We start from the raw sequence: 26,456 nt of genomic DNA, 5'->3' as shown, positions 1-26,456 counted from the left end.
GAACAAATTTCGTATGCTGTTCAATGAACAAATCACATGTGTTTCAGTTGCTAATGCTCCTGAGTGAACGAGTCAACACACAAAATGGAAAACAAATGCCAAATGGCATGGAGAAGCATAAAAGGAAGCAGCTGGTGCACTCACCACACTACATGACTCAAATGCTAGTGGAAGAAAATCACTAGAAACAATCAGGTCACAAACAGAAGTAAGCACAAGGGACTGAATGGAGCTGGGTCACCGTTGTATCAAGGGGACTTCTGAATATTTTTCAGTTAATGTTTTCCTGTCTTTCAATATGCTGGTTACTCAATGCGATACATCGTAAAGCCATAGTGCTTGATGGCTACCAACAGCAACCAGTAATTTTGAAAGTCTATTCACAAATTCTTTAAGAGGAAGATCTCTGTGTCAGTGCTAATGTTTGCATAATAGCGTGCAGCATAAGAACATAGTGCTGTGGAACCCTGAATCTAATTAAGCAAAATGCCAAATAAAAAATAATTGAAATCTTTTAACCTGGCTAAAAATGTAATATTTTCTTTTAAAATGTAGTCTCCAACTCAAGGTCCAGAGTCTAAACTATATAAATGCCAAGAAAGAAAACTGCCTTAGAAAGGTAATTATGATAAACTAGAGAATGATAAACTACAGCATGGACACTGTAGAGCTCTACATGCACTGTAGAGCAAAGACGAAAGGAAAGATAAATAACAAATACTTATGGTTAGATGAGAGTCACATTGTTAATTCTGCCAGTTTCAGAACTGCACAAGAATACTTTTTTTCCAGAATTTTAAACCCTTTATATATAGATACAGATAATTTAAACACTCTTGAACACCACCATTGCTAATTTGCTATTGCATTGTTTGTGATACCGATTTAAATCAAATTCTCTCCATATAATAGCCATAGAAGATAGTACGATAGGTGATCCTCATTGTAAATTTTTTTTCTTTTCTGCTTGGGACCTTTTAACTATCAGAGGTTCATTCTTAGCATTTATTGCATATATGATTGTTCTCTTTTTTTGTCAGCTTTTTATTGTTCTATCAAATATTCCTCAACCACAAAAATTTTTAGAGCTACTGCTACTGAAACTATGAACTTCTCTAGAAGGAAGAGCTTTTCTTAAAACATCTTGTGTTGGAATAAAACTAAATGCTCTTTTATGATTAATAAAACAAAACTAAAGAAGTATATCCTCAAAATATGAGGAGGCAAAACACTAAAAAAAGATATAGAATTTTTATTCTGTCTTGACAATAGTATTTATTAAAATGGTAGCCACTAACAGTTGTCAATTATAACTTACTGGATCAATTCTGCTAAATATTCTTAACTTCTCTTACCTGAAAAATCCAATTCATTAAAACTACTGCATTTCTTGAAACCTGTAACTATTATTTACTAGAAATATTATAGATTCAATTAATATCTCACGTTATTTGCACATAAATGTATGTATTTCTAAAATAAAAGGTTGGGGGGGTTCTTCAGAAGTCCCAGAGTCACATTACATTCACATACCAAATAACACGGCTATTTAGAGCAAATAAGATATACTGAAGACATGTTGATTCCACATTGATCTCTGCTATTTTTTTAATACACCACAGCTTTAATAAATGGGTAAAATACTATTTTACATGTTTTATATTCAATTATAAATTCAGAACTCTTACAGCTGATAAGAAATCCTTGCAAGTATATGTGTCTTCCAGATTAAGAACTCACAGTACTTCAATTAAACTTCAGTATAGCCATTCAAGGCAAAGTATCATTATTTCAGACTCCACTGATTATATGGAAATTATGTACAAATCAATGGGGCACCTAATATAATTCATACATACAAACTCACTCTTCCAGTTGGTGTTTCTTGGTCAGACCAGAGTTGATTCAACTCCACCTAGGCCCATTCACGTCAAAAGAACGGCAGTGATTAACACTACCGAAGGGTTTGGCCACCTTGTTCTACAACGATGACATTTATTCATTCATTAAAATATGTGAGCAGGATAAATCTCCCATTTAGGCATCAAATTTGGCTGACTATTCTGTGGGACATCCTAATTATCCATGTTTGTGATTTTAATAGCAATTTGTTTAGAAGTGAATGTGAACAGACACATCCAATTTGAACACAGATGAAAGCTGAGCTGGATACAGATCTACTGCAGAAGTACTGCAAAATACAGTACCTCATTTGTTTTGAACTAGTTTTCTGATTCTATTTTTACTCATTGTGATTTACCACCAGTATCCTCTGGGTGATAGTTAAGGAAACAGATGCTGGGAATCTCTGTCCCTTCAGTTCCTGAGAGGAGAGCTCTGACTCACATTTGTGCCTAGCCTCTCCTTTGTACTCACACATGCAAAGGGTGGTTGTGTGAAACTTAAATTACTGCTTGATTTCCAGTTTCTCATTGCCAGTTTCCTCAAAGTTTCCACTTACGTATTTTACAGCTTCACCAGTTTCATTTGAGCAGCATTTTATTACATGTTTCCCCTTCCAAAACCTGAACTGCATGTTCCCAGGATAAAGTTAAATTCTTTTATTTTGAAGTGCTCTATTTATTTGGGATTTTCCAGTGAAACTGGAAGAAAAAAATGTACAAATCTGGGACAAAGTTGAAATTAATTTTTAACAGATGTTTTAGTCTGAATTTTTCCTCTACCACTTTGAGAAAATGCATATATAGAACATATACAGAACCATGGAACAGAAAAAAATACAGTCTATGCCTGTTTATAAGGCTATCATGGAACTTTCCATTGTCTGTGTGCAGATATGAAAAGGCTTGCTGGCTTTCACTGATAGACTGCGGTACTTAGTATGGTGCAGGAAGAACACTTCTAAATTGAAGGCATGGGCAAAACAGCAGTAGTGTTCTGCCCTGGGTGAGGAAATGTACATATCATTATGGCCGAAAATGCAAGTCTTACTATTTTGAAAATGTTGCCCAAAACACAGCATTACAGTAATGAAGGAGTTAAATGATACACTTGATTTCATTCATAGAAGATTTCTATTTTATTAGAATTAAAATCATAGTACAGTTCAGAGAAGAGGTCTAGTGTCATTTAGCAATGAGTTGCCCTGGCTGAGTTTCTAGGAGAAATAGTCACAATATAATTAATCTGGTGGAACAGCTGGATACACAGACTGTAATTAATTTTGCTCTGAATATTAACAGTTCCACAGCAGTTGAAAAGAAATGATATCAGTCAATAGATTTTTGAATTAAGTAGGTTGTGGACAATAAAGCAAATTATTGTTGATATTGTAAAACTTGTTTAAATCAACTGAATGATTACAGTAAATCTGCATACTTAATAAATCTGTACTAGAATTCATTTATAGAGAAAAAAAAGGAGACTGACATTTCAACTTCTAAGTAAAGAGGCAAGGAAAGTTTTAAATAAACCATCAGACTACTTCACTCATTAAACTGAACAAATGAGGACTGTTTACTGTTTCCTTGTTCAGTATGTAAATATATATCAGAACAGTGCACAACTAATATCCATACATCAGAAACTTGTTTCTGGATTATCCAGAGATATTGGCAGTATCTCTTTAACAGTTTCTTTCAGGGAATATTTCTGTGGTAAGAGCTGGACTTCTAAGCAGATGGTCACTGCACAAGAAACAGTTGAACAGTGGCACCCAGAGGTGAAAAGTGTACTGCTCCTAAAGAGTTGTTCCATTTGTTGTCATCTATTTCTCATCTTTTCCTTCTGTCATTCCCATCTTTCCCTTTCCAAGTAACAAACGCCAGAACAAAAATGCTGCAATTTGGAAGAACATACTCTAGAGTTTAAAAAAGAAAGCCCCTGCTTTGTAACAACTGTTATAGTTGGGAACACATTTTAGAAACGCATTTTTCCTACATATTTTCTCTAGTAAAGAACAGGATAAAAATAACCATGGAAAAGAGAATATTTTCAGATGCATCTCCTCTGATGGAATTCTGAAGCCACAAAGCTTTATATTCCCCCTAAATTCACTAGCTGAGTTTACTGTACAGGATTTAACAGGAACTTGAAGATTCAAACACAAAAGTTGCTGGATCTTAGGAAAAAGGCTTAGTATCACAGTACAAATAGAATTATATTTGGCAGAAACCATCCATACTATCTCAGATGCTTTGACTTTCAGACATTTGGTAAGACCTATTATATTATTGCCCTAAAAGCACCAGGCTGAGAGCACCACCCCTCTGCGATAACCATCCCAGGCTCCTTGGCCAATATCTAGTTTTATATATGCATAAATGTATACATGCATTATATGCATGCCAGTTATTTATTTCAAAAAATGATTAATTAAATACAAAGAAATGGCGTGGCTACCCAGATTCAGTCTCTGGGAAGCCCAGTAAAATGAGGCCAATTGATTTTTAATTTGAAAGGCCATACTTTTAAAATTTCAAATGAGTGCCTGCATCTTTCAGTTAGAATGGGGCTCTGTATCTGGGCTGAGCTGCGGCAAACTACATCCACACTCTCTAAGGATCCTCCAAACAACCTTCCACTTAAGGGACCATAAAAGGAAGAGCTTTTGGCAAGCATCTGCTCAAGAGAAGAGAAAAAGAAATAAGTCTTTGTTTTGCTTGAATTTTAAAGATAGTGTTTATTTCTGTGAGTTAAATGGATTGGGTAAGGTGCCCAGAATGTTTCTGATTACTTTCTCTCATAGCAAATCCTCTTCCCTGCTCTGCTTTTCATGCTGGTTGTTATTAGTTATTATCATCATCATTGTTACTACAGCTATCATCATTTATTATCACATAAGGAGCAATGGTAATGTGATGGGCAAAAAAGTGAGGTTCACCTTTTCATATCTGCAGCTCCAGCCCAAGCATGAGGAAGGAGTTTCCATAAACTCCAGCCAGAGGCAAGCGTTCCTAAACTCACCTCTATACCCAGTGCTTTCAGGATTGCACTTAAACTACTATCCACACAAAAACATCAACTGAGGCCAATTTCTAACAGTTTGTAGGGCAGGACGTTTCTCCGCATCTGCCTTTCAACCAGGAGTAAAAAAAAGGCAAGCAAGCAAAATGAGGAAAGCAAATAAGGAAAGGAATTATAGCTATATGCAAATTGATATCCTTCCCCCCCCCCCCCCCTTTATTCTCCTATCTCTTTATTAAGGTCGTGACTATTTGCAGAAAAAAATTGTTGCAAAGGCTGCAAGGCAGTGACATGCTGCAACGGTCTTACACGCCCAGCGGGCTGCCATTGAAGCGCCAGCAGTACCGTTTTCCGTACGGAGACCCCGTAACGACCGCTAGCAAAGGGCCCGGTGGTAGGAACTGTACCGAGTAACGTCCAGTCCCTCGCATACCTTCGCGTGAACACCGCGCACCCGCCCCCGCAGCTCCCCCCGCGGCAGCAAGCTGCACAACCCCCGCCGGCGCGCAGCGGCGGCGGCGGGCGGCGGCTCCCCCTGGCGGCGGCGCCGGCGCGCTGCGGCCGTGGCGCGGAGGGAAGGCCCCCGCCGCCGCCGCCCCCCGCCCTTCCCGGCCTCCGGTGCGCGGGCACGGCAGCGCGCGGGCACGGCAGCGCGCGCGAGGAGCGGCGCTTTCCCGCCAGGGGCGGCTCTGAAGCCGGCGGCCCCCGCCAGGCGGGTCCGTTTGCGTGCGTGATTTGCTGCTTGTGAGGAGGCCTAAGTAACGGCACCGCTGGAACTGCTAATGAACGCCGGCAGCGGAACAGTCCGGCTCTTGCAAAGGCTTCACGCAGAATGTGACACAAATTATTACGCGTTATTACACGTATTTTTTGCCTCAGATGTCCAGAAAATACTCTAATGCTCCCAATTACAATCAGTTTGGCTGTTTCTTGTGTTCATTTTACCCTCTTGTACATACAGGCGGGGATCTGGCTACATTGTTTTTGAATTTTTGGTTCTAGTTCCCAGAAAACGTCACCTTAAAAGTGATCTATTCCTCTTGAAACAAAACTTACTTAAATGCATGGCTGGAAATATAAAACTTAACAACAATGTTTAGACCACAGTTCCTCTTCCAGGATTGTGCTGTAAAGAAGGAGGTGTAAAAATAAATAATATTTATTGCCAGCCACTAAATAAAAACAGCACCTTTTAATTCCGTAAAAACACATTGAAAGAGGAGAAATATTTCATGGAGGGGCAGAATAGAAAATAAGTACGTGTTTCCTTCTACGAAAAGTAGAGAATTTTCTGTGTTCTAACAAGCACAGGTGTGCTATATGGGGGGGGGAGGTGTTACCAAAAGAGCAAAAGAAATCAAAATATCAGTCCTATCCCTACCAACAAAGACACTTGGAGGAAAGTTGAATCAGAAGCAAGTATTCTTGTTTCAACATCTGCATGAAGGCAAATACAATTTATAGACATGCCTTTAAAATGGACGCTTTTTAAAAATCTCTCAAAGGAAAAGACATTGCCTTAACCCTTCATGCCTTACTTGCAGCGCTGATGAGGCATTCTCACCCATCCCACCCCCAGCCCTCATGCTGTTAGCTAAAGAGATCTTCTCATATTTAATTGCACGTGTTACGCCTCACAGCCCAAACACACATTTTTTTGTTTTGCAAGCACTGCAGCTTACTCTGCCTGGCTGTGATGATACAAGAAGAAAACAGATATATAGCTTTGCATTGGGGCGTTAAACACTAAAAATTAGTCTTGTTAATTTTCCTTTATAATCGTTATCTGCTGCTTATGTGTGCAGCCAGAAATAAAATGTTCAGAGTACCTTTCAAATACACCCCAAATGCTTTATCCAGAGAGCTACTGAGCAGCCCAAACTCCTGCTGTTGTCAGTGAAAGATGGAAAGCATGAACTGTCTGCATATATCACCAATATTAATATGTGATACAGATTTTCAGCATTTGCGGCAAACTCAACTGCCAAACAATCTAATCAATGGTCTATTTATCTAACCTAATTTTCCACCGCTCCAGGGGCATACAGAGGTCCCTTCCATAAAGTACAATTCTGGAAGAAGCTATGCAGCTTGACACAGCAGTTGGCAAACTTTCCCCAAAGTATGATGGATTCTATCCCCATTTAAAACACCGACTCTAATGTGACTGTAAATGTCATTATTCCTATTGTTGGCTGATATCTTGTTTAAGGCTTGATACAGGAAGACATTTAGTTTTCCATCAGAAACTAAACACTCTTCTGAGGAAACAACTGATAAAAAGGAACTCTGCAAGAGGACTAGCCCAGACAAAACATCACACCTTGCGTATGTAGGGCACAGACCTTCAGTGACTCTATGATTAAAAGGTTACAGAACACTTGAACAAAGTTATTTGACATAATTAAACATTACCAGCACCATATAAGCAAATTAAATGGTATGTCAGGACACATATGATTTTTATAGTAAATAAGACAATTTTACAGGTTTTGTTACTATTTAGAAAAACATATTAAGCAAAGATCATTACATAAAGCCTAAAATTTGAATTTTAATCTACATTGGTAGATCCTCAGCCTATGCATTATGTAAATGTGTATCAGTGCATTTATTTAGTAAAATCAAATGACAGTAGATAGTCTGCTGACCATCTGATTCTAATACACTTATCAAAATGACAATATTATTTTCATAGCTGCCTGAATGCAAAAATAAGTTCCATTTGATATATAATGTTTATATTAATCCTTTTAAACATTTGCTGCCTTTCACCCCATAGGTGATCTCTGCAAAATGTGTCAAGTGATTTATTAAAGTCTGACCCAGCAAAGTGCAGGGAAGGCTCACATCCCACTGGCTTCAGGAACAATTAAAGGTTTCTCCATGCACCTTCCAGGATCAAGCTCTGAGGATTTGGCAATCCTTCTGGACCATGGTTTTGTTCAGATTTTTTTATGCTAACTTTCTTCATCATGCTTTTATTTTGTACTAAAATCAAGTAAGTAACAGCTGTATCCAAAACCCTCTTATTGAGCAAAATTTTCAGTTAAGTCAATATGAGTTTGCACAAGAAAGGAATGCAGTCATGAGTAAAAAGTTTGTCACTGCTAACTGTTACATGGCAAAGACTACGGAAGAATTTCATACTACAGATTTCACAATCTAGACTTGAAAAAGTTATTGATATCATAGTTAATAGTTAATAAATAAAACATAGCAAAAATACTTCCACCGTAATGAGTAGTTTGCAGACCTAAAACTAACATTAACCAATCCTACCTGTGTTTCTGCCTTGAGAATTTCACTCTACTATAAAACAACATGTAAATCAATGGAAAATATTGGAAAACATAAATCAATAGTAGTTACTTTACTACTAAAGAGAAAATCCATTATTCTAATTTTTCTTGTTTACTGTTTGTCCTCATACTCCAGAATTTTCTATTTTTCCTTTGATATTTTAAAACCTGGTTTTAGGCAGTCTGTTACTACAGTGGCTATGAAAATCCACAAGGCACTTGAAAGGATCCAAAGGATTTATCTGCATTTTATTGAATTGATTGACTAAGTAAAATAATAACTCTTTTTGAAAAATATATACCACTTCATAGAACACAATGTAAGAGCACTCAGTATTATAACAGGTAGTCTAATGTGAACACTAGTAAAAAGACAGCGCAAGCATTCTTAAATTCTGGAAAAAAACGTGTTGTTCTTTCAGTTGTGTCTTTGCTAACAATTTGGAAGCATCCATTGTATTACTACTGCAGTGTTATTGAGCTAGTTTTATTAAGGCAAATTTATAGCAATGTTAGAAATTAATACCACTCTTATTTCCTCCACTGCCTGGCTTTATTGAATGCCATGGGGCATATTAATCAGTAAAGCCAAGTAGTGCATGAAATAAAAGTATAAATTAACCTGTAACATGAATATAAAAAGGGGCTTAATAAAATAGAAATAAATAACACTTTAATGATAATCAACCCCGCCTGGCTTAACCAAGCACATAGTGTAATAATGCTAAATATATTAAAAAAAAGTATTTAAATAAAGTTTAAATCATGATGCAAACAACATAATTTACAAAGTTATACTTAATTCATTGTATTGTTTAAACACATGTAAGATTATACAAAACCCCACCCTTCTGGCCTGACACTCTTTCATGTAAAATTCCTGTCAACTTTGGGAGCAGTCCCAAGGCATGATGACTATGAATATGAGAATGATTTCAGAGCAATTATGCATTTAAATGTAACCGAAAAAGAAGTCTGCATAGTGTATTTTGCACAAACCAAAAACATATCTCCAATTATCAGCTAAAACCAGAACAGTCTCTTCAAGACTATTTCACACAGTTGAACTGCACACAATGCATATAGTGATTTATTAAGGACTTGACCTTGCAAGTGTGTGAAGTCATTTTAACCTGTCCTTTTATTTTAACCTGTCCAATTTATGTTGTGGTTTTTCCAAAGATGGTGTATTCTGTGGTACTATAGAAGAGGGTTTGGAAGGGAAAGTCTCTTTTCTCCAGGGTTAAAAAAAAAAAACTATCCAAAGAATTACTCCCAGTATGCAAACTGATATATGCAAGTCCGCAAAATCAAAGCTGATTTTGTAATCATAAAACAATAGACAGCTCAGCTTTTCCCCACAATTACTGCATTTCTAGAGTACAAAGATTTGGCCACACTGTCATATATAATAACCACATATAATATAAATACAAGTGTTTGCAAAAACAGGGAAAAAACTGGCCAAAATTTGTCTCATAAACCACTAATGTGTATGCTCCCTCTGCTGGCTCTGCTGCAGAAGTTAACGATGAGACACACCTGCTGTAATTGTTCTCCTACTAACAACACTGACATAAATATGTAACAAGTTGCTAGAAACACCAAGTAACAAGAAGAAAGACAATAAATTCTGCATAAGTGACTGAACACATAACAATATAAACATGATACTAAAGCAAAGGTTTTACAAATACAAATGTATAATGTATTAGAAATGCATTGGAGTTGATTGTATCACAGTTGTGAAAACATTATGGAGACATACTTATACCAGATATAGAAAAAATGTAAAAGATACTGTGAGCTATGCCTGAGACACTGTTTGGGTGGAGCTGTAATGCTGCAACAAGTATTAATTTAAAATTCTTACATTTGCAAATTTTATAAAACAGGGTTGCAGACGGGTTCACATTCAATGTATCCAGGGCCCAACAGAAATGCCTAAGAATCTTATTTCACAGAAAACACAATGGCACTGAACAGGAGGCAAGCTTAACGTTTAGTCCAAGTGAGGTCCCTGTACTCTTGGATGATGTTTGCTAGGAGTTCTGTCAGCTAATGAGTTGAACCATCTGTAGCAGTTTCCTGACAGATGTGGCCAACACCCGTACTGGGCTGCTACATTTTCTGACAAAGAGATCTGTGGAGGGCTCCAGTGACAGCATTCCAAGGAAGGGCAGAAAATGCCGCTGTCAGGTACTCATATGTGGTAGCTCTTTGTAAATAATAAAGCAGCTTTTTTTTGCCAAAGGGCATTCCAAACACATTCCTTTAGACTTTAAAACTACTTTGAATCTTTTTTCCTCCTTCATCAGCCATGGTATCAAATTCAGCCCCAACACGACATCAGTGGATGTAAAGGAATTGTATGACAACTTAATTTAGGCAGGGGTTTATTTCTTTTTTTTTTTACATCAAGATTTATGCTTAAAATCTGGATTTTTCTAAGTCCACTGAGTTTAATCTATTATACAGATTTTTAAATGCATACACTTCAGAGAGTTTTATGAGATGCACAAGGGTATGCAGTTTAGAATACACTAAGTGTATATTATCACAGTGCTGTTAAAACAAGAAGCGTTCTACAGCAGTAAAGAAATCAAACTGTTAAATGTATATCTTAACCAGTAAATATGTGAAAAATAAACTTAAAAATACCTTTAAAATGTTTTTAGAAGAATCTTTTTGTATTTCTGTCTTCTGCACAAGGTACTCATTTTGGACAAGAAATACATTTAGAGTACAATACTATAATAGCTAAAGGACTGCCAATCCAAATGGATATTTCAACATAATAAATGTTAGCTACTATGTTTAGATCACTGAGCTCCACATTATTTTGTTTGGAAGTCAAATACTTTGATAATTTAACCTCAGTGCTCACAGCATTACAGTCAGTAGTCTGAATAAGCTACTTTTGTGGGGTTTAATGATAGTGGTGTTCCAATAAAATAATAAAATAAAATAAGAAATTATAGCACAATATAACATTTATAGACAATCGTTTAATTTAAAGCACAAAAAGAGAAAAATGAAGCTGGATAATGCTATTTTTTGGTCTCAAATTCAAAGTGTGCATCTAATTTTCTGTGAATGGGCAACACATATAAGTTCTTTGAAAAATTAAAACCTTATTGATTCAACAGTTATGTAAATGTCAAGAGACTACCAAATTGCAGAATATCCTAAATCATTTAAGTAATAAATTAGGAAAAAGTGTGAAGGACAAATTATAAACCCCACAGTTAAAAGAAATCAGTTAAGATTCATACTCGAATTTTAATATTTTAAGATATACAGGTCTTTTTCATTTAAATATTCCCTGTAGTATTAAATTAAAGCAATTGTGTTGTAACAGCACATGAAAAAAACAGAAAGTACACATCTGTCACAAACACAGTCTAAGGGAAGTGGACCAAAGGAAGTTTATGATGAAAGCATGACAGTGTATTTCAAGTGGTTACATACAAGGAAACAAACATGCACCATGGGCCCCTGAAATTCTTTCACACCTATCAGACACATTTATCACACTTATTAGCACACCTATAAATATAATAACAGAAGACTATTTCTTGCATAGGTTAATATTTCAAGCATTTTTTTAAAATAAATTGCTTGTGTGTCTAAATCAGTTAGTTAAGGCTTACACAAAAAAATCATTCCATTTTCTTTATTCCCTTGGATTAGAAACATCCCCATATTCTTACACCAGTGTAGTCCCATGCATTACACTGGAAGTAAGACTGTGACAGGTCTGCTTACTGCCTGCAGCTGTCACTAACATTAGATCTATCTTCACAAATATTATTACAAGTGTGTTCATCTAAGGTGTCCTTATTCACAATAGCTGACCTTCATGGCTATGTCTGACATTTAAAAAGAAAAGTTCTGCTTTACAACCTTCAGTGTGCTTTCAGTTATAAATTACTTGTAGAGTATTAGTAATAATAATTGATTTTAGCAGTAAGTAATAGAGTTATAAACAGCTCCTACTATTTAATGAAAGAAATGCTTCATCTTCTGGTTTTATTTATTAGTATTCAAGAGCCTTCCACAACCTTACTGAGATCAGTTATTGCTTAATTAAACTAGAAAAGATGGCCTGTCAATGACTCTTTGTTCAAAAAAACATTAAAAATATTAATTATTTCTTACATTTCTTTATAAATGTTCTAAAGGGTTGCTTATTTTTCTTTTCTGCTGTGAGCTTATTTCAATACAGATAGTGCATGTGAATAATGAATTGTTTGAATTTTCCTTACATGTTAATAGAATACAGGATTTTCATCCTAGTGTGGTGTATCAGTTACAAGTAAATATAATCAGTTTTACCCTACACTGGCCACACTAGAGTTCTCCTTAGTGTTCACAAGAGAATCAATTGCAGAAACAGTCTAAGTATCTTTTTGCTGCTTACAACTAAACTCTACCGCATTTTTTAAGAAGTTCAGTTTTCTAGCAAAGTAAAAGCACCTACAGGTTCACAATGCATAAGAACTGATGTTCACACATGAGAAACTAAGGACTAAAAGACTTCACTGGCAAATGGCCTGATGAATGATGCAATTACTCCATCAATAACAGCAGGAAGGTTCCAAATAAACAATACCCAATTAAAATCCGACTGGAAAATGATAGCAGCTGCTGATTTTACTTCATCTTTTTTTTTTTTTCACAAGGTAGTGATAACTAACAAATAAAACTTAATGTCACCTTATCATGATGCAAATAAAAATATACTGTACCCGTACATAAATGTCAAGGTTGAGACGCTGTCTATCATCTCTCACCACTAGCTGGCACCATAGCTTTAAAAATGTAGTGATGTGGCTCGTTTATATCTTACTAATTAACCAGCCAGCTACCTAACTTTTAACAGAATATAATTATTCAAAGCAAACGAGAAATATTTGGGGCTATAAACTAAAATGAGTCTGAAAGCAATATTATCAATGATGACTGCTAAGATACATCCTGCAAAGGGAAATAGATAATAGTTAACAGACTTGAGTTGTTTTTATTAGATGAAAATAAATGGTACCGTGTACAAATGAGACACTCTGATATTTTTGCTACTGGCTGGAAGATCATAGAGGTTACTATCTTGGATTATGAAGAGGATGAACCCAAATAAACTGCCTCCCTTACTGGGCTTTTCAACCCAAATAAACTCAGAGGCCACTTCAGGTTCATTCCCAAGAAGCAGCTTTACTGCACCAGCTAATAAATTTCAGAGAGTCTGACTCCTTCACTGGCTTCCCTTTTCTCATTAGAGCCTACTGCTTTCATTGTCTGCTGGCTGGATACACATGCCCTAAGAGGCAGGGACTTGGTTTCCATTCTCTGACTGCAGTGGTTCTGACATTGCAATAGACTTCGCTGCCATGTTCTGCTCCAGTTCTTCCAGACTAGTCACTATGGGCTGACCCGACACACGCATTGGCGCACACCCCCGCACATTCAAAAGCACACAAAGTTCAAAGCAGGGGAGTTACAAGCTAGTCATCTGCTGCCTAGCCTCAGAAGAAACCAAACTAAAAGTCAGGCCACTGTTGCCAACTGTCTATGAATTTTAGATTTATTTAAAGGTTGGGCGAAGAAATGCATAAATCGTTCACATACTACCAAAAGTAGAGCAATGTTAATTTACTAATATGAGACCAATCTGTCAGCTGTGGTCTGAACAGAATACTTCTGTAGCATAAGAAAATCCTCCCTAAAAAACCTGAAAGCTCTCTCCTGTTATGCAGCAGGTTCTCTGCAGCTGTTCAACAAAAGTCATTCAGAAAGTTGGGACATAGAGATAAGATTTCTGTATCAGTAAAGGCAGTCACCTCAACACAACCCTGCCATTCTGGCCACAGCACCATTAAACAGTACAGCTCACAAAGTTACACATACTCTTTTTTACAGTCTTCCATAGGACCAGAGAGAAGATAACATACACTTTGAACAACAGTGCTATAGATGTTACAAATTCTGCTGTTGGTTCGTGAAAATATCTAGCTGATAGCTGTCTCCCTATCATGAAATAACATAAACCATCAGCTATGTAGGAAAAAAGTATTCTAATTTTTACTCTGAGAAAGGTTGCCTCCTGTATAATTTTATAGTGACATTTTTGTCCTACCTAACAGGGAAACAGTGAACCTCACCTATGCCTTCACTATTATCTAGACCGGTTAGATTCTGCCATTTGCATACTACAGCATAAGTGCCAGGCTAGACTTCAGTCCGCTTAACTACTGCCCTTCCACCCAGCTGAAGACCAGAGCAAGGAACAGCTCCCACACACCAGTACCGAGGAGATTATGCATACAGACTGCACCTATGTTTCCAGGATAATCACTGACGTCAAAAAATGCTGTTGCCTGAAATGACAAAACCAGTTCTGACTGATTTGGAAGACGACGCGTGGAAAGACTTGGGCTAATGAACACAGCTATAACACATATTCAAACTGGTATGGCACAAATTCTTACCTTCCAAAAGAGAAAGAAAAACAAACCAACAAAAGACTGGAAAGTAATGAAGAAACCCACCTAGATCAAATTCTTTAAGTGTTTTAAATCTCTTGGAGTAGCTTCGTATTTGCAAGGAGTTTTATCCTTCACTGATACAGATATTTCGTGTTTTGTAAAGCCTTATTTCAATCCCATATTGGCTAGTATGTATACAAACATGTCTTCATTTTATCTTGGAACAGAAAAGAACAATTAAGAAACCATTCTTGTTTCTCTTCTAACTCAAAAAATGCCATCAAAAGACACAGATTAGGATCACATTTGTTCTTTCAGAAGAGGAAAGTTTTCTTTCTTCACTGTATCTGGACTTCTCAGATTCTTGCCACTGGCAAGTTACACTTGCAAAGTTCACTCTGCAGCAAAAGGTTTCTAGTCTTTGTTTTGTGCAACAAAAACTGTCAATAAACAACAAATTAGTTGCTCCTAGTGTTTTAACAAAGCCATGGGAGCTGACACCTTTTTGCTGTATATGCTGCACAGGACAGACACGCTGCCAACATGAACTAATCATAATGTTAAGAACATGGTGGGTTTGCCTTGTTGCAAAGTTATTTTGAGGTCATTTTGGTAGTCTTCCGAATAGTCAACAGGGCAGCCTCTGGTAACTGAGTCAATTCCACAGAATTCAGGACAGACGGCAGGCAATGTGAGATGAAGGATCATAAATTGGAGAAAACCTAGTCTTAGTGAATGCAGCAGAGAAGCTTGTAACGGCTCCAGTATAATAAAGAAGTGTTAGAGTTAATCCACTGCTATCTGTCTTTATTTTGCTAACCCAGTTGAGTGGACACCACAGCATTGAGACTACATTAATCAAAATTTGGAATGACCTGCTTTTCATTGAAAACTGCAGTTATCTTTCTTTACTGATTGGCCTTGACCTGTCAGCTGCATTTGGTACTGCTGACCCTGGGGGTTCTTTTGAAGAGCCTGGAGTACTACGAAAGGTTGTCTGACTCTGTTCTTGCTTGGTTTAATTCATATTCTGCTCAACATACCCATTTTATTTCCAGTAGAAATTGCTCATTTAATTGCATTGTAAGTTTTATGGGGTATGCCCCAGGCTGCGTTCTTTATGCCAAGCTTCTCAGTATTTATATGTGGAACGGTGCGGGGGGGGAGGGGGGGGGGGGGGGGGGGGAAGTCACTCACAAAGCTAGACCAGGCTTCATAATACCACTAGTTTTCACTGATTTAAATTGTATACAAAGCTGTTTGGGGAATAAAACAAATACGTAAGTCACCATCTGAGACTTATTTGACAAATGTATTGTTTTGAACACAATACTTTCAGCACAGGTTCATCCATTTTTAGGAATTTAGCAACCTTTTCTTCAATGCTAGTATATATTAAGTCTAGTAAGAGATTTATATTACATCTTCATATATAACCAGCCACAATGCTGGCTGGATGAGAGCCTTAGTACTACAAGACCAAACAATTCTTACTGATGAATCCAATATTCTTTCAGATAATACTATTGTAGAGGTGTCAAAAGTATTTAATGTCTTTTTTTGCAAAAGGGATTCAGGTTTGATATCCCAAATCCTGATTCTTCCTAAAGAAATAAAGAAATGGTATAGTATAGCATGAATCTGCCTTGTTTTGTTTGCCAGAACATACAAGATTTTAAATCTAACACTGCTTAACCTATTGGTTTATGTATGAGAAGATGGTTTCAAATATTATGACACACATAAAAGACAATTTGTACTCTTACAACTAGCATTTAAGCTAGCCAGTCCACTTGGACACTGTCAAAAGGAAGACAAATGTTACATGATTTAGGAATGTAACATTAAAATAAACGCACAAGGTAAACTTTAATTTTTGTTCCTATCTTGAATGAATAAATTATTACAACAAATAGGACTGAATTTATGACTCAACATATTTTATTTTGCAACAGAACCGATATATTAAATCAGTATCACCATTATTATAAAATTCAGATCCACCATTCAGGCATAATCTAGATCCTGGTCATCCAATCAGTTTCGTAAAGAATGACTCCTTCTTTACCAAGGACCAACTGCAGTGGAATGCTGTGCAAGGATCAGAAATCTGTGTACAATGATAAAAGTCCCGGATTCAGATCTCAGAGCAAAATACTAATGTGGCATTGCAAGTAAGATGTATTTATTATAAGCATTAATTATTAACATTTAATTAAATTTACTCTGTACTATATCAGCCATCTTAAAAAAAAAAAAAAAAAAAAAAGAAGAGCCTGGAAAAAAATACAAATTATAAATATAAAAATAAAATTATGATTAGGATAAAGATGTTTACAACATACGTTCAAAATAGGTGATAGTAATAAAATGGAAGATACAATGATAAAGTAAAAAAAAAGGGGAAGATACAAAAAGAGCAAGGTTGCAGTTCACTCATCAGTAAAAGACAATGTCTATCAAGAGATCAGAAAGCAAACCTAGAAACAAAACACCTCCAGATTGTGGAAAAACGCAGCTTGGAATCTGAATTTTGTCAGCTAGGATATATCACTAGTACAATGGATGGATGTAAGCTTTAGCAGAAATCTTTTAGCCTATCACATAAATGTATTTAGGCAAACTCTATATGGCCTCAAGTGTTTACTAATTTGATAGCAATTCCAGCTGAATTAGTACAGATTACCTTATCTGTAAATACAATCACAGAAACATCCAGAGTCTGAAATTCACCAAGCATTTATACTGTAAAGAAAACAAAGGGGTTTATTTGTTTCTGTAACCTCCCTCCATTAAGTTCATCAAGCCCCCTCTTTCTTATATAATTTTCCCTTGCTATATATAATTTTTAAGAACAACAGAAAATAAAATAATTAAAAAAAAAGTAAGGTAGTCTTTCTGATTAGCTCAGAGATAATGACTTTTTTTCCCTTGCTGTATCTCACCTAGATATTTTTTTTCCAGAACAGAGTCTGTCTGTTGAGCAGTAATTGCTAGGGCAGTATTGCCAGAGTAATAAAACAAACTGCATTAATACTTTAGCATTCAGCTTAACTGCACTGGTAGCACATACATTACAAAAAAGGAAAAACATACACACTTTCCAGATTTGATGAATGTCACAAATTACTGATAACAACATGTGGCAACAGAATAGAAATGAGCCAACAGCTGCAGAGATTTAAGTCATTTGCACACTGCCTGTTGTCTGGTACCTCCCCTGCTGGAAGTTACCATCTTCAAAAATAGTAAGGAGAGGGGAATGTGGGCCTATACTTCAGCTGCTTCAATTCACAATCCAACATGTTAAATCATGGGATGTTGGAAAACATCCTCCATTACCATAGCTGAAGTCGTAACTAAATACTGCCAGCAGTAAAAAAAATAATAATAAATATATACATATATAAAATATCAGCATTATGAAAACAGCATTTTGCCAGATTTTATTAGAAACACAGATTATTTCCCTCCCCTCCCGAAGTAACAATGAGCAATTATGTATTATTTTTTCAAAATACTCATAATTCTGTGTGTATTTATAACTCAGTTCCTTCCAGAATGGTTAAACACAGCTGATTGTCACAAATAAGACAGAACTCTAGTCTACTCCTCTTTCCCAATCATCCTACCTAAACTGTGACCTTACAAGACTGAACTGTAACTTACAAGTAACGAATTGGCAGTCCTACAGTGTTTTGTAGCAAATTTCCCATACAGTCCTCAGCAGAGGCAGTAACACAAAGCTCTAGAAAGAGCAGCAGTGTCCAGGAGAGTCTCAGGAAAGTTTGAGGCAGTTTTGGCAAGGTTGAGGAGACTTTCTGCACTGATGGTATTCATACTGTGGTAAATAATGTAGGTTCTGGCATACTAGTATCTTTTATGTAAGGCAGCCAACAAAGGAACATGGCCTCTGCTATGAGGAACTGAAGGTTTGTGGGACAGTTATCAAGCCAAGATAATATCTAGCAGCATGTAGTAGGGACATGCACATTCCAAAAGAAACTGTATTTGATACCAAAATACTCCCTTCTCCTCCTTACCCTTCACAGAGAAGTAATCCAGCAGCAGCTGTTTTGGTCCAGTAATTAGCTTTTGTTAGAGTAAAAAGCTTGCGACTGCAGACATATAGAAGTCATGCTAAAACAGCCTAAAGTTTATGTTCTATTCTTACTGGAATACCACTAAGTAAAACCCTAATAACAGGGTGAAACATATACAGATATTTTTCAGCTTACATACTGGCAATTCCCTCAGCTTCCTAAGACCAAAATGCATGTAAACCACTTGGAAACATAACATACTTGTGGTTTAACATCAATGGGATCTCAGATATGGATTTCACAAAAAAAACACCCAAAAACCCGAGTTCACAAGGTGAACAGTAGGCAGATTTTAAAATCAATATTGACAGATTTAATCCAAAGGTCAAAACAGGAAAATCCACCTCTTGTCATTGAAGTGAACAAAACAGAAAAAGGGAAGAGCTTTAGGCTGGTGGCTGATGTTTCAGCAGTGCTGAAGTCATGTATAATTTAATACCTCATGACTGGCTAATAATACTCTTCTCTGTGCTCCTATCACAAGTTTTGCAATAATGGTCAAGATTTGTGGTTTCCAGCAGTCAGCTTGGAATATTGCCTCGCTGCTCCAGGCCTGATAGAGTAGTCCTAGTTTTCCACTGGGATGTGCTATATAATTGCATCAATCTGCTTTCTGAAACTCTTGGGAGGGTGTTAAACTAAAAAAATAGGCAAGACAGAGGCTTTGTTTGGGCACAGGAATACAGAACAGAATTAAAAATAACTAAATCTGTTAATCCCATAGCTAACTTCACAAGAGGGAGGGAATAAAAGCAACAGGTGTACTAGAGGGTTAGCACATGTCTATACGAAAACATAAAAAGCAGTTAATTCTTGCTTAAATAAAATGGCAACTTTAAATTACAGAAATAGCCAGCTGTGTATTTTCTGTATTTACATGTTACAAGTAACTTTCTTGATTTTTAAATAAAATATTGTATACTGATAGACACAAAAATATAAGAAACTATTTTTATCATTGGAAATTCTACGGTACAACTACAGCTAATATTCAAACTAGTACAGCCTTCTTGGTTGACTAAACTTGGAAAGAAACTCCAAAGTCACAGTGTCACAGATGATACTTCTTTGAGTTGGTCCCTCTGAAGTGAAGCAGACAGACCCATTTGTCTGCATGTTTTGACCAACAAGTCTCTGAAATGGCACCCAGAAAGAATATGAAAACGGGTATTATCGGCAAAATGACTTAGGCCTGCTCAGATTTTAGGCCTCATCCTCAGCCAAACATAAAATACAAGGAATGTACATCACACAAGAAACTGATTTTGTAACTCTAAAACCTTTATCCAAGACTTTTTGTATGCTTTGGGGACATTGTTTGACAGTTTATTAAATCCCTTAAACACTACAAAATCAAACTACATTTTAACTATATCTGGTACAAAGTCCTCTGACATCTGGATAACGTAGGTTGATGAAGTACATGTTAAATGCAGGTGATACAACTACAACAGTGTTATGGTTGCATTAAAAAGGTACTAATTTTTATATTAGTTTCACCAAGGGTGACAGGTTTCAGGGGAAACCACAAAAAATACTTGCCTGTCATTTTTCCAAAATCAAAAATAGCAACATTTTAAATCTGAATTATTCCTATTTACACAACATAACTTGTTTGGAAGTTACAGCCTTAACCATTAATACATTTTTATGAATTATGGTTGACTTTATATTATATTTCTCTTGCATAATCTATCTGCTTATATTACCATCCTCTTATTAACACATAGAAAATGATTAATTATATGGCCAATGAATTCAAACCATGTGTGTCCTGAAGGCAGAAATGTCATCAGGTTATATATTGCCATAAATATTTCCACTACTCAGCATTTTCCAGCTGTGTTTCTTGCACATGACCTACAATATTTGGTAAACAAGCATGTGCAGCCATTTCTGTGGCAAATATTCTAGCATTACATGGTGTTTTTTTAAACTCATAACCCAATTTTCCATGGAACACATCAGATTACACACCTGATGTCTCTGAATGTACACATGACTAACTAGCAGCCACAGTTTCCTCACTTTTGGCTATATTCTCCCAGCAGTTTCAATACATTTCTCTTAATTAAGTGATTTAATCAGCCATGAGTATATTAGTTCTTGACATTCACCAGAGTTTTATTCTACTTGCCCATCATCTCCACTGAACTCCTGGTATTGGTCAGTACAATCATATTAAACGTAGTGAAAAAGAATTATAAGATACTTAGCAGAAACTATTATAATGCTTATGATATTGGTTTAAATTAGAACCACTCATATTTTAGGGCATAATATTTTGTATTTAGCAATATCTATTCCTTACTAAATACAAAATCCTATGTTAGGAAAGAAAAAAGAAAACTTGTATGGAATTCATTAGAAAGAATTGATGATTTTTTTAAAACAGATACGCCTTAATGTTCCAAATACAAACATTAGCACATGTGGTATTACCCTCTGGAATTTAAATGTATTTTGGCAGCTTTTGAAAGACATAACCTTATTCACATATGTTTCATGCTATATATAAAGAACTGTATGTATGTCCTGGCATCACGGTAATCTAAAAATCTCAAATACATTTTATTAAATGAATAAAATGTTTCTCAGCAACAACAGACTAGAAGATAATTATGTAAAAAATAAATTCAAAATATCAGGTCAGGTGTTTTATCTGACTTGCCAGTGGAGTGTGCAGTACAATTTACAAACTGATTAAAACACAGCTTGCCATCAAAAAGCATGATCCTAGCAGCTTAAGCATAGCTGGAAGAGTTGAGTACCGGAAAGGAATCACCTATGTAGCTTTGTTTTTTAAAAAATCCTGCCTGTGGCAGTTGTTGGCGAAGTAGCTGTTGGGGTAGCTACAGTGTATACGAGATAAACAGTTAAAATTATGTTTGCTATAAATCACAGTCTGAAGAATGTGTGCAAATTCAATTTAGAAAAAAAGTGAGGGGTTTTCACGTTTAGCAGTCAGAAAAGGCATTTTGAGCCACAAAAAACCAGTGCCAGATGTAAGGCTAACTATTGGCTGAACGCTGACCATGTGTCTGGTCCTGTGGATATGAAAACCCCTCCCAGAGCCAGATCTGCATTGCAGTCAAGGAAAGAACAAGATTTATTTCCGCTGCCCCACTCTCTTGCACAGATACGTAGGCAAGCAGGAAATCCACCTGCAGTTCCTTGCCTTAAAAAAATGTACCAAATAATACTGTTCAGTTAGCTGTACAATTACTGCTAACTGTTGTTTTCCAAATCTTAGTAACAAAGAATGAACACTAAGAAAATCATATTACAATTTTGATTTCAAGAACAGCAAATATTACCTGCTACATCCATTTTTCTCATTTCTTCAGCATCTGAAGTTGTTTTTCTTCCTGTGTAAACATGAATCCCAATTAAAAAATATTCTAGAAATCTTGTACTTCTTACCTTTTCCCCATTTGTGATGATTCTATTACACAAGTCTTAGTACAGCTGACTCCTCATGCAATGGCATGTCAAATACAACATATTACATTTCATTTTACCTGGGCTTTTCAACTGTAAGTGGCAATCACATTCTTTTTTTCCCCTAGCATATACTGCTATTTGATCTACATTTAAAGAAAATGTATGTTTGTTAACAAAAAAAAATCTAGCATAAACAAAGTATATATTGCTTTTAAGAAGGCCCTAAATTTACCCTGGAGGCTTGTGCAAATTCAGCACATAGAACGTTTGGCATACAATACATTATCTCAAGTAAGCTCCTAAAATAGGACTGTTGACACTTTAATATGACACCCTTACACTTTGTCTAGGGCATAATTTTGCTAGTAACAGAATTCCCCCTATCCTAAGATCTAGACAATAAATGTGAAAATCTTGTGCACAAAGTTACAGATCCAACTATGTTATAATGACATCTCAGCAAGCTCTCTTTCCTTCGCTGCTAGAGGTTTTATTGTTCAGTTACTCCTAATATCATTCTCAATACACACTTCTTCCTTTAATTTTTGCCAGAAGGGTTCAAGCAAATAAAATTTTAAGAAAATTCAGTTAAAACATAGAGAGAAGCAGGTTATGGAATAAAATAGTCTAATATATTCAGATGTAATTAGCATCCAAAGAAGAGCAAAGCAAATGAGAAAAAAATGTTTAGGAAACTATTCCTTTTTATAGCAATCAAAAATGCAGGATTCTTTTCCACAATACATATGTGGTACAAATATTAAATATTCTAAAGGATATTTTATATATAGATATAATTTGTAGAAAGAATTAATCCCTTGTCCCTGAATGAAACCATACAAAAGGAAAGCAGTATAAAAGTATTTTTGAGCCAGTTGCTAATTGTTTGATCTCTTTCATCTCCTGGATCACAGCTCTGAGATGTAGCTCTTGAGGAATATAAGTCATGCAAAATTGGTCTAAAGTCTCTGACAGATGTGAGTCTAACAGACTCAAACCTAACTTGCAAGAGTTTGGTGTTATTTTCCCAAATGTTTGCTGGAGATTACTAAACCTGTTCTAGGCTGGGGGACAAGTATGTGTGTGTGTGCTTCAAACTAGCTCATAGACTCATTACTTCAAACACACCTTTATCAATTATTAAAGTTAATACAGGAGACTGTAAATTGAAGCAGCTGATGTATCTAAATGCATTCAGTGACTTCCACAGGAAAAAAACAGAAAGTGGAAATTCTATCTCAAACCACTGCAAATAAGTCCTCCAGAGACTGCCAGAGTTCTGGGGCACAAAACATTTGAATTGGCACAATCTTAAGTAGAAAGGGTCTTTAGGATTTGTTATTTCTGGAGTGTGTGTGTATACAAATGTATGTATGCGTACATATATATATAAAGAGTATTCTTAACAATTTCTGAAATAAAGCAAATACTGTAGCATAATCATGCTACTAATTCTAATATCAAGAATCAGGTTATTGGTTCTGTGTATTAACAGATGAAGTAAAAGAATTTCATGTACCCTGCACTGCATACATGTACAAGAATTGCCAAAATGTTACCAGACTTTACACTAATATATTATTCTGTCTTTGTTAACCAAAGCTCAGCAATTCAAATCAGAGATGAAAACAATTGTTTCTAAATGAAGAGGATAGCAGAAGCTGTAGTTGCTTGCATGATACTCAAGTGTCTGCAGTAACACTTGCCCATGTTTAAAAACACCGTATCTCTACAACCCAGAAAAAAGAACTGAATGTTAATCTTATCCTGAAGCTCACACGAACATTTTACTATACAGCACTCAGGCCTTCTTATTAAAATTGTAGTTTGTGTCCTTTTCAAAGTATGAAACGTAAATATATTCAAACCAACTACATTTACAAAACTATCACAATGCTAACATTTAATTAATAATGAGTCCTTTTGTTTCTGCAGTCTAAGAGGCTCATGGAAAATATACATGATTCAATGAATTGGCTCCATTAACATTACTATTCTGGAGACTAGAATTCAAGATCAATTTCATATTTGCATCTTAATCTCTGTATAACACTAAAAAACCTTTGGACAATTTCACCATCAATATTTACATATCCAAAGATTCACTTCACAAACAAATGCTATGCAAGAATCAAGCAATAAAAACCTTCAATAAACCCACAACAAAAACAGGCAATGAAGAGAAACTGACATTTCAATATAGAAGTTAAAAGCCTTTCCCACTTTTTTTTTGAACCGGGTACAAACTACTGTTCCTTGGCTTACAGGCGGAGAGTATGTGTTTGCAAACAGTGCTAAGAGAAAAAGAAAAGCATGTTAGCCATCTGCATAGATCACCAATACCACATCTACTACCAAATATGAAGCTTCATCTGACTATGAAACTACATCAGCCAGAATAGATACAGGTGTATTAAATGCTACATTTTCTCTTAAGGAAGGAAATGGGTGATCCAAAATGGGAAGCAATATTCTACTAGATAACAACCAAACTGAAACCACTTTACTAGCAGAAAATCGTTTGCCTCAAAAATTATTATTTTTCATCTAAGACCTCAAACTTGTGCAAAATTTTCATCAGCATCTGCAAATCTTTGTAAAATGTGCACTTCCCTCATTTACTGGCTTGTCTTTTATGTCAGTGCAGTAAGCTCTACATTATAAAATTACTACATTCTGTACAATTGATTACACAGAGGATGATCATGAACTGAAAATGTAGAATTCAAATGTGATCTGTGTATGGCTGTGCAATCAAATGAGACTGCAAGACAATCAGCCTCCGTGAGTGACACTTAACTGTGAAATGAATGACAGTCAAACTAATAAAGGCATGATACTCTTCAAATTCGGTGAGGCAGCAGCTGTATAAATTATAAGAACCTCTGAAAGTGAGAGACATATTTAGCCAGTACTATTGTATGTCTCACCCTGTGGGTAACAGGGGCAAGAAAACAAGCAACGTAAATGACACATATGTGAAGAATTTTATTTGAAATAAAAAGCTAAATTATGTGGTTTAGTCAGTTGGGAAAAGGAAGATGAAAATCGTTGGTTTTGGCGCCAGTGCAAAAAATGTCTGGAGGCTGCTGAGATTTCCAGCGAGTTCTACTTTCTAGGAACTCACCTACCTTCTCACAGAGTTCAAAATATAGGAATAATCTAAAAACTTCTTTCAACTTCTGTACACAATAGTAGGAAAATATTTCTAAACCTTTTGGAAATTTCTCAACTTATTAGGAAAATTCTCTTTAGTTAATCAAACAGGTTTTTACACATTTGCATAAATAAAAGATGCTAATCTAAAACTCAAGAGATTATTTTTTTTTGTAGGAACTGCAGGGTAAAGATACAAGGAAATTAAATCACCTGCTAATCCTGAATTTGTGGCGATTCATAACCCAGCCAAGCATTTCACAGGGAGGGGAGCCACCAACAAACCTTTCAGTAAAGCCACATCAATTGGTTTACTCCTTTACGTAACATATTTTTGAAGGGGTAAGTGCCAGCACCTCCTGTCTGGGTTAGGTCATCATACTGAAGTAACTACTAGTACTGACAGAAAGATAACCAAGGCTGAAGAAACTTTAAGCGCAGTTTTTTAGAATGCTGTTTTTCTTGATGTCATTTTCCAGATAAGGAAAAAAAAATTATGTACGGGCTTAACTATGCTTTATTCTGTACAAAATTCCTAGAGAAGACCCTTTCTTTTAAACTCCCTATGCTAGTTTATGATGACAAACGCCATTAAGACACATGCAATGCTTCTGCTTCAGAAGACATGGAGAAGTTTATAAAAAAATTTTGGATTCGTTTCGGTATTCAACTAGAAATACACTAACCTACCCTCGCTTTCGAAGGGTGAATGCTAAACAGTCTCTGGAGAACAAGCCTTTTAGTTGCCTCTCTGTAGCATCTCCAGGATAAAAACAATACGTGGAGACGTGTAATTTCTTTCAGAAAGTCGTGGGCGCCTCAGGCACGCCCTGATACTCCTGCAGAAGTCCTCTGGAACCATCACAGTCCCTCCTTTCCTTTTCCTTCCTACAAAGTATTTTAACCCGCCTGACTACGTCTCCCTCAGGGCCGTTCCGGTGGCTCCCCTGTCACACGGCAGCCGCCCGGCCGCAGGCGGACACGTACCAGCCCGCCAACGGCGGCCAGCGCGCGCCGCGGGCAAGAGGCGGGAACGCGCA

The 26,456-nt window shown here is 36.2% G+C and overlaps 1 long non-coding RNA gene across 1 annotated transcript; it reads right to left on the bottom strand.

Annotated features, from left to right (window-relative positions):
* Positions 1–16,660: 16,660 nt before the first annotated feature.
* Positions 16,661–26,370, bottom strand: LOC129736601 (uncharacterized). The gene is made up of 3 exons (XR_008733440.1): positions 26,107–26,370; positions 22,134–22,184; positions 16,661–16,823 (listed from the first exon to the last, which is right to left on the bottom strand). It is a non-coding gene; the product is annotated as an uncharacterized LOC129736601 (long non-coding RNA).
* Between the last annotated feature and the right edge of the window lie 86 nt (positions 26,371–26,456).

The sequence above is a fragment of the Falco cherrug genome, chromosome 8 (assembly GCF_023634085.1).
Source record: "Falco cherrug isolate bFalChe1 chromosome 8, bFalChe1.pri, whole genome shotgun sequence".
Taxonomy (NCBI): domain Eukaryota; kingdom Metazoa; phylum Chordata; class Aves; order Falconiformes; family Falconidae; genus Falco; species Falco cherrug.
Note: the sequence above shows the minus strand (reverse complement) of the source record. Positions and strands in the feature narration are given on the sequence as shown.